Below are 10,867 nucleotides of genomic sequence, written 5' to 3'. Positions count from 1 at the left end.
TTTCTCTCCCTGAAGGCTTCCCAGCACCTTTCTGCACTAGAAAACAGAACAAGCAGTGAGAATTTCCTGTTCAGTTCAAGATAGTATTCTCTATGGCCTACAACCAAAGTCCTTAGTTCACCCATGAAATTCAGATTAAAACAACCCCAATGATACATTATAGCCTCAATAAGAAAAATTGTAAACAAGAAAATAAAAGACAACAAATGTAGGCATGCATGTGTGGAAAGAGTAATCTATAGTCACATGTTGATGTAAGTTAAACTTCTGTAGTGACTTTAGAAATCAGATTGCTGATAGCTAAAACAGTCCTGTACTATAAAAGAACTTCTACAGGTATCACCATTCCTGATTTTAATCTGTACTGTAGAGAAAAGTAACAAAAATTTCATTGTATTGACATACAAACAAACTGGTTGAACAATGGAATTGAACTGAAGTCCTATCAACAAACCTAAAGACACTTGATTTTTGAGAAGGAAGAAAAAATTATACAATGGAAACAAGAAAGTATCTTCAACAAATGGTGGTCTAAATAGATGTCAAGATGTAGAAGAGTACAAATAGGACCATATCTATCACCCTGCACAAAACTTAAGGCAAAGTAGATAAAAGTCCTCAACATAAAACCAAATAAACTGAACCTGATAAAAGAGAAAGTGAGGAATAGCTTTGCACATATTGGCACAGGAGAAAAATTTTTGAACAGAGCATCAATTGTACAGGCAATAAGATCACCAATTAACAAATAGCACCTGATGAAACTACAAAGCTTTTGTAAGGCAAAAAATAACCCTATCAAAATAACTAAATGGCAGTTTACAGAGTGGTAAAGATCTTTACCTACCCCACAAATATATAAAGAACTCAAGATTAGACACAAAAAACAAATAATTCCGGGTTCTGTCTATGACAAATAATGTTGCTATAAACATAAACCCCTTGACAAAGAATGGATAAGGAAAACGTGGTACAATTTCACAATAGAGAACTACCCAGCAGAAAATAATAACTACATCTTGAATTTTGCAGGAAAATGGATGGAGATAGAAAACATCATTTTGAGTGAATTAACCCAGACACAGAAAGACAATTATCACATGTACTCACTCATAAGTGGTTTTTAAACATAAAGCAAAGAAAACCAGCCCACAAATCACAATTCCCAGAGAACCTAGACAAGAATGAGGACCCTGAGAGAGTGATACATAGATTTAATCTACATGGGAAGTAGAAAAAGACAAGATCTCCTGAGTAATTGGGAGCATGGGGACCTTGGGGGAAGTTGAAAGTGAGGGAGAAGCAGAGAGGGGAGCATAGAAAAATATAGAGCTCAATAAAAATTAATAAAAAGACAAAAATTCAATATAAAAATGGGGATTAGATCTAAAGACAAAATCTTCAACAGATGAATCTCAAATGTTGGGGAAGCATTCTAAGAAGTTTTCAACCTTGTTAGACACTGAGGCTGGTACTCAGAGGTCCCCAATATAAAATGACTCTGAGATTCCATCTTACACCTGTAACATTAAAATCACAGGAACACATTTAACTGAAGAGGATATAGAGCAAGAGAAACTCTCTTCCACTGATGATGGAAGTGCAAACTTGTGCAGCCACTTTGGAAATCAATATGTCAGTTTCTCAAAAATGGAAAACCTCTACCTCAAGATCTACCTATACCAACCTCGGGCATATACCCAAAGAACACTCCACACTATCATAAAGATTCTTGCTCAACTATGTCCATAGCAGCATAATAGCCAGAAACTGGAAACAAACTAGATGGCACTCAAACAAAGAATGGATATAGAAATTGTGACGCATTTACACAATATAGGAATACTCAGCTATTAAAAATGACACCATGAAATTTGCAGACAAATGGATAGAACTAGAAAAATTCATCCTGAATGAGTTAACCCAGACCTTAAAATACAAGCATGGTAAGTACTCATTTGTAAGTAGATATTATCTGTAAAGGAAAGCCATGCTACAATCCATATACCCAGGTAGGCAAAGTAACAAGGAGAGTTAAGGAGTAGCATATGAATCTCCCTACTTTGGGGAAATAGAAGAATAGACATCATGGTTGGAGGTGAGGCTTAAGTTGGACAGGAAGAGAGGGGTCAAGTGTAGGGAGGATGGAGAGAGAGAGTGCTGGGAGAGACAACTGGATTGGGGAGGCAATTCAGGGACAAGATAGACACCTATCACAATAGAAATTCCATGGAATCTATGATTGTGACCCTAACAATGGGAGATACAGAATCTGAACTGACAAACTTCAATAACCAGATAAGACTTTCAGTGGAGGGTCTGGGATAACCAGCTATCCATAAAACCTCCAGCCTACAATTTGTCCTGGCTACAAGGTATGCTAGTGTATAGGTGGCAGGGATGTTGGGGTAATCAAGCAATAACTGGTCCAGCTTAAGACCCATGCCAAGCAAGTGAGCCCACTTTTGACAATGCTTGGAGGACCATGATCCAGAGGATGGATAGCTCAGAGACCTAAGATAAAACCACACCTGACTGTGAAAAAAAAATAATGAAATGATTACTAACAATATTCTGCTATACTCATAGATTGGTGCCTAGCCCAATTGTCATCAGAGAGGCTTCATAAAACAATTAATGGAAATAAATGAAGAGACTCACAGTCAAACACTGGGCGGATTTGGGGAATCCTGTAAAAGACAGGGATGAAGAATTGTAGATGCCAGAACCATCACAAGAAAATCCAAAGAATCAACATAAGGCTCTTTGGGCACATAACACCATCCAGCTCAGTCCGTCTGGCGCTGGGGGCAAACCCTCAGGGCAAGTAGGCAGGCGAGACCTCCTTTGTCTCTCTGGCCCGCCTGCACCAACCAAGGTAGGCACTTTGTTTACGAACTACCCAACCTGCACCGAGATCTGATCTCAGCACCAGGAGAGACAGCAGGGCAGTGAGTTTGTGACCAGTGGCGGCGGAAGCAGCCCTGGACAGGGAACTCTGAAGTTCCTCATCCCCTCCCTATACTCCCCGGGCTCCCTGCAGGGGCTCTACCCCCCCATACTGCCTCTCTCTTCTTGTCCCACCCAGCTTGCATCCAGAACCCTTCTTCCTTCTGTCCCCTTTCCTCTTTGGGCACATAACACCATCCAGCTCAGTCTGTCTGGCGCTGGGGGCAAACCCTCAGGGCAAGTAGGCAGGCGAGACCTCCTTTGTCTCTCTGGCCCGCCTGCACCAACCAAGGTAGGCGCTTTGTTTACGAACTACCCAACCTGCACCGAGATCTGATCTCGGCACCAGGAGAGACAGCAGGGCGGTGAGTTTGTGACCAGTGGCGGCGGAAGCAGCCCTGGACAGGGAACTCTGAAGTTCCTCATCCCCTCCCTATACTCCCCGGGCTCCCTGCAGGGGCTCTACCCCCCCATACTGCCTCTCTCTTCTTGTCCCACCCAGCTTGCATCCAGAACCCTTCTTCCTTCTGTCCCCTTTCCTCTTTGGGCACATAACACCATCCAGCTCAGTCTGTCTGGCGCTGGGGGCAAATCCTCAGGGCAAGTAGGCAGGCGAGACCTCCTTTGTCTCACTGGCCTGCCTGCAACAAGCAAGGAGAGACATCACTATAACACCAGGAGACTAGCACTGCAGAGAGCCATCACTGGGAAGGTACATCAGTAGGCAAGGAGACCTGATCCTGTAAAAGAAGATCCAGAGGGGAGCATTCGGAGAAAGAGATGGGCAGGCGCCAATGCAAGAATTCACCTAACAATCTGAAAAACTATATGAAACCACCAGAACCCAGCGACCTCCCAACAGGTGGACATGAACACCTTAATCATGAAGAAGTAGATAAAATTGACTTTATGAAAGTGATTGACACCCTTAAACAACATGTAAAAACTGCCCTTATAGAAATGGATGAGAAGTATAACAGAAAGTTTGAAGAATTGAGTAAATCAGTGAATGATACCCTAGGAAACCAAGGAAAAACAATCAAACAGATAATGGAAACAGTTCAAGACTTAAAAACTGAAATGGAGGCAAAGAAGAAAACACAAACAGAAGGTCAGCTGGACAGGGAAAATCTAGGTAAACGAATAGAGACTACAGAAGCAAGCATAACCAACAGAATACAAGAGATAGAAGAAAGAATCTCAGATTCTGAAGATACCATAGAGAAAATAAACACGCTGATCGAAGAAAACAGCAAGGCCAACAAATTCTCATCACAAAACATTCAGGAAATATGGGACACAATAAAAAGACCAAACCTAAGAATAATAGGAATAGAAGAAGGAGAAGAAGCGCAGCTCAACGGTCCAGAAAATATATTTAATAAAATTATAGAAGAAAACTTTCCCAACCTAAAGAAAGATATACCTATGAAGATTCAAGAAGCATACAGAACACCGAATAGGCTGGATCAAAAAAAAACATCCTCTCGCCATATAATAATCAAAACACAAAGCATACAGAATAAAGAAAGAATACTAAGAGCAGCAAAGGAAAAAGGCCAAGTTACTTATAAAGGTAAACCTATCAGACTTACACCTGACTTCTTTATGGAAACCATGAAAGCCAGAAGGTCCTGGATAGATGTACTGCAGAAACTAAGAGACCATGGATGCAAGCCCAGACTACTATACCCAGCCAAGCTTTCGTTCACTATAAATGGAGAAAACAAAATTTTCCAGGATAAAAACAAATTTAAACAATACGTAGCCACAAATCCAGCCTTACAGAAAGTAATAGAAGGAAAATCACTAACCAAGGAGTCCAGCAATGACCACAATATCTCAGACAACTAGAGACCCTTCACCAGCGCAACACAAAGAAGGGGAACACACAAAATTTCCAACTTAAAAAATGACCGGAGTTAACAACCACTGGTCATTAATATCACTTAATGTCAATGGACTCAACTCTCCTATAAAAAGGCACAGACTAAGAGATTGGATACGAAAACAGGATCCAACATTCTGCTGTTTACAAGAAACACACCTCAACCACAAAGACAGGCACCTACTCAGAATAAAGGGTTGGGATAAGGCTTATCAAGTAAATGGACCTAAGAAACAAGCAGGGGTGGCCATACTAATTTCTAACAAAGTTGACTTCAAACTTAAATCAATCAGGAGAGATGGAGAGGGACATTTTCTACTCATAACAGGAACAATTCATCAGGATGAAGTCTCAATCCTGAATATCTATGCCCCTAATATAAAAGCACCCACGTACGTAAAAGAAACATTGTTAAAACTCAAGGCAGCCATCAAACCGCACACATTAATAGTAGGAGACTTTAATACTCCTCTCTCACCAATGGACAGGTCAATTAGGCAGAAACCTAACAGAGAAATAAGAGAATTAATGGAGGTAATGAATCAAATGGACTTAACAGACATCTATAGAATATTCCACCCAAATAGGAAAGAATATACCTTCTTCTCTGCAGCTCATGGAACCTTCTCAAAAATCGACCACATACTCGGTAACAAAGCAAACATCCACAGTTACAAAAAAATATTAATAACCACCTGTATCTTATCAGATCACCATGTATTAAAGCTAGAATTCTGCAACAATGCTACCCCCAGAAAGCCTACAAACTCATGGAAACTGAATAGTCAACTACTGAACCATTCCTGGATTAAGGAAGAAATAAAGAAAGAAATTAAACTCTTCCTTGAAGACAATGAAAATAAAGAAACAACATACTCAAACCTATGGGACACTATGAAAGCAGTTCTGAGAGGAAAGTTCATAGCACTAACTGCCCACTTAAAGAAAACAGAGAAAGCACACATTGGAGACTTAACAGCCCACCTGAAAGCTCTAGAAAAAAAAAGAAGCAGACTCACCTAGAAGGGGTAGAAGACTGGAAATAATCAAACTGAGGGCTGAAATCAACAAAATAGAGACACAGAAAACAATTGAAAGAATCAATGAATCAAAAAGCTGGTTCCTGGAGAAAATCAACAAGATTGATAAACCCCTATCCAATTTAATCAAACGGCAGAGAGAGAATTTGCAAATTAATAAGATCAGAAATGAAAAGGGAGACATAACCACAGACACAGAGGAAATTCAGAGAATCATTAGATCTTACTACAAAGGCCTGTATGCCACAAAACTGGAAAATGTAAAAGAAATGGACGCTTTTTTAGATAAATACCATTTACCAAAGTTAAACCAGGACCAGGTGAACAACCTAAATAGACCGGTTAGTCGTGAAGAATTAGAAGCTGTTATCAAAAACCTCCCTTCCAAAAAAAGTCCAGGACCAGATGGTTTCAGTGCAGAATTCTACCAGAACTTCCAAGAAGACCTAATACCTATTCTCCTTAATGTATTTCACAATATAGAAACAGAAGAGTCATTGCCAAATTCCTTTTATGAAGCTACAGTAACTCTGATACCAAAACCACACAAAGACACAACCAAGAAAGAGAATTACAGGCCAATCTCACTCATGAACATCGACGCAAAAATCCTCAACAAAATTCTGGCAAACCGAATCCAAGAACACATTAGAAAAATTATCCATTATGATCAAGTAGGCTTCATACCAGAGATGCAGGGCTGGTTTAACATACGCAAATCTATCAATGTAATCCATCATATAAATAAACTGAAAGAAAAAAACCATATGATCGTTTCATTAGATGCTGAAAAAGCATTTGACAAAATTCAACATCCCTTTATGATAAAAGTCTTGGAGAGATTAGGGATACAAGGGTCATACCTAAATATAATTAAAGCTATATACAGCAAGCCGACAGCTAATATCAAATTAAATGGAGAGAAACTTAAAGCCATCCCACTAAAATCAGGAACACGCCAAGGCTGTCCACTCTCTCCATACCTCTTCAATATAGTTCTCGAAGTTTTAGCAATAGCAATAAGACAACATAAGGGGATAAAGAGGATTCAAATTGGAAAGGAAGAAGTTAAACTTGCATTATTTGCAGATGATATGATAGTGTACATGAGCGACCCCAAAAACTCCTCCAAAGAACTCCTACAGCTGATAAACGCCTTTAGTAATGTGGCAGGATACAAGATCAACTCCAAAAAATCAGTCGCCCTCTTATACACAAAGGATCTGGAAGCAGAGAGAGAAATAAGAGAATCATCACCTTTCACGATAGCCACAAACAGCATAAAATATCTTGGGGTAACTCTAACCAAGGAAGTGAAGGATCTATTTGACAAAAACTTTAAGGCATTGAAGAAAGAAATTGAAGAGGATACCAGAAAATGGAAGGATCTCCCTTGCTCTTGGATTGGGAGAATCAACATAGTAAAAATGGCAATTCTACCAAGGGCAATTTATAGATTCAATGCAATCCCCATTAAAATCCCATCAAAATTCTTCACAGATCTTGAAAGGACAATAATCAACTTTATATGGAGAAACAAAAAACCCAGGATAGCCAAAACAATCTTATACAATAAAGGAACTTCTGGAGGCATTACCATCCCTGACTTCAAACTCTATTACAGAGCTACAGTAATGAAAACAGCGTGGTACTGGCATAAAAACAGAGAAGTCGACCAATGGAATCGTATAGAAGACCCGGATTTTAACCCACAAACCTATGAACAACTGATTTTTGATAAAGGAGCTAAAAGTATACAATGGAAGAAAGAAAGCATCTTCAACAAATGGTGCTGGCACAATTGGATGTCAACCTGTAGAAGAATGAAAATAGACCCATATCTATCACCATGCACAAAACTCAAGTCCAAATGGATCAAAGACCTCAATATCAATCTGAACACACTGAACCTGATAGAAGAGAAAATGGGAAGTACCCTACAACATATGGGCACTGGAGATCGCTTCCTATGTATAACCCCAGCAGCACAGACATTAAGGGCAACATTGAATAAATGGGACCTCCTGAAACTGAGAAGCTTCTGTAAAGCAAAGGACACTGTCATTAAGACAAAAAGGCAGCCTACTGACTGGGAGAAGATCTTCACCAACCCCGCAACAGACAAAGGTCTGATCTCCAAAATATATAAAGAACTCAAGAAACTAGACTTTAAAAGGATAATTAACCCAATTAAAAAATGGGGCACTGAACTGAACAGAGAATTCTCAACAGAAGAAGTTAAAATGGCCAAAAGATACTTAAGGTCATGCTCAACCTCCTTAGCGATCAGAGAAATGCAAATCAAAACAACTTTGAGATATCATCTTACACCTGTCAGAATGGCTAAAATCAAAAACACCAAGGATAGCCTTTGCTGGAGAGGTTGTGGAGAAAGGGGTACCCTCATCCATTGCTGGTGGGACTGCAAACTTGTGCAACCACTTTGGAAATCAGTGTGGTGGTTTCTCAGAAAAATTGGGATCAACCTACCCCTGGACCCAGCAATACCACTCTTGGGAATATACCCAAGAGATGCCCTATCATATGACAAAAGCATTTGTCCAACTATGTTCATAGCAGCATTATTTGTAATAGCCAGAACCTGGAAGCAACCTAGATGCCCTTCAATGGAAGAATGGATGAAGAAAGTGTGGAATATATACACATTAGAGTACTACTCTGCGGTAAAAAACAATGACTTCTCGAATTTTGCATGCAAATGGATGGAAATAGAAAATACGATCCTTAGTGAGGTAACCCAGACCCAAAAAGAAGAACATGGGATGTACTCACTCATAATTGGTTTCTAGCCATGGATAGGGGCCACTGAGTCTATAATTTGTGATCCTAAAGAAGCTAAACAAGAGGGTAAACCCAAGGGAAAACATATAGATATCCTCTCAGCTATGGGAAATAGTCATGACTGATGGGCAAAAAATTGGAATCTTGGGGGTGGGGTGGGATGGGGATGAGGGGTGATGGGGAGAGAAAAGTGTGAAGGAGAGGATGAGGGGAACTGGGGGAATCGGGGTGAATGGGGATAAAGAAAGGTTGGATAGGGGAGGAGGGAAACTCATACCTTAGGTAAGGGAGCCACCTAAGGGGTGACAAGAGACTTGAACTTGGAATGGCTACCAGATGCCCAGGGCAATGTCCCCAGTTAGTTCATTGGGGCACCTGAGGATAGGGAACCTGAAATGAACCTATCCTATAATCTTACTGATGAATATCTTGCATATCGCCATAGAACCTTCATCTAGCGATGGATGGAGATAGAGCCAGAGACCCACACTGGAGCACCGGACTGAGCTCCCAAGGTTATAATGAGGAGCAGAAGGAGAGAGAACATGAACAAGGAAGTCAGGACCATGAGGGGTGCACCCAACCACTGAGACAGTGGGGCCGATCTATTGGGAGCTCACCATGGTCAGGTGGACTGCTACTGAAAAAAACATGGGATAAAACTGGACTCTCGGAATGTGGCGGACAATGAGAGCTGACGAGAGGCCAAGGAGAATGGCACAGGAACTTTCATCTGGCGATGGATCGAGAGAGAGACAGAGACCCAATTTGGATCAACCGTCTGAGCTCTTAAGGTCCAAATGAGGAGCAGAAGGAGGGAGAACATGAGCAAGGAAATCAGGACCACGAGGCGTGCACCCACCCACAGTGACAGTGGAACTGATCTATTGGGAGCTCTCCAAGGCCAGCTGGACTGGGACTGAATAAGCATGGGTTGAAACTGGACTCTCTGAACATGGCGGACAATGAAGGCTGATGAGAAGCCAAGGACAATGGCACTAGGTTTCGATCCTAATACATGAACTGGCTTTGTGGGAGCTTAGCCTGTTTTGATGCTCACCTTCCTGGGCCTGGATGGAAGTGGGAGGACCTTGGTCTTCCTGTAGGGCAGGGAATTTGGACTGCTCTTCAGTAGCGAGAGGGAGGGGGAATGGACTGGGGGGAGGAGAAGAGGAGTGGGGATAGGGGAGGGGAGTGGGGGGAGGGGGCAATGTGTGGGAGGAGGGGAGGGAAATGGGAAACGGGGAGCAGTTGGAAATTTTAATTAAAAAAGAAAAAAAAAAAAAAGAATCAACATAAGCTTATAACAGCTCACAGAGTCTTAACTGAAAAGCAGAGAGCCTGCACTGAGCTGACCTAGACCCTCTGTATATGTTAGAGTTATAACATCTTGGTATTTTTTTAGGATTCTTGAAAGTGGGATGGCATCTGTCTCTCACACTTTTGTTGGATTTTGGGACCCTTTTACTCATATTGAGTTGCCTCACCAACTTGATATGCCATGTGAATAGGGGAACTTGGGAAATGGTAGGTAGAGATTGGAAGTAGTGGAAGGAAGGAAAACAGCAGTATGGTTTAATGCTGATGCTGCCGCGTCACAAACTCACCCCAATGATGTCTCTCCTGGTACCGAGCTCAGATCTCCGTGCTGGTTGGGTAGTTCGTAAACAAAGCGCCTACCTTGCTTGGTGCAGGCAGGCCAGTGAAACCTATAATGGATGATAATAGAGAAGTACTTGCCTGATTAAGCAGTTTAGATTCACAGAGACGTTCTCTTCTCTTAAGGGAATTCATTTACAAACTTCTGGATTCTGTAATATTGTGGAGAATTGATAAGGTGGACAAATTGAGTATCACAATAGGTAACAGGCTTGTGATTACAGGACAAGGACTATGATGTTAAATCAGTGATCAATGCTTAAACTCTGAATTCATTCCTCAAAGCACATAAATATGAACTGGATTGGTGAATTAGTATTATTAATAACCCAACAGCAATATTGGTCGTGTCTTGGGAGTTAGACATTTATTTAATATGTAATCAAACATTTCTGTTCCAAAGTGTTGACCCAATTATAGCAGACACGTGTGTTGACACTGACAATAGCTGGGGAATATATGGGTCAACTTTACAAATTTAAAACTGATTTTTGCAGGCATGGGATTATGAAATTTCTTTATTCAATGA

Source organism: Chionomys nivalis, chromosome 10 (genome assembly GCF_950005125.1).
Source record: "Chionomys nivalis chromosome 10, mChiNiv1.1, whole genome shotgun sequence".
Taxonomy (NCBI): Eukaryota; Metazoa; Chordata; class Mammalia; order Rodentia; family Cricetidae; genus Chionomys; species Chionomys nivalis.
This window is presented reverse-complemented; position numbering follows the sequence as displayed.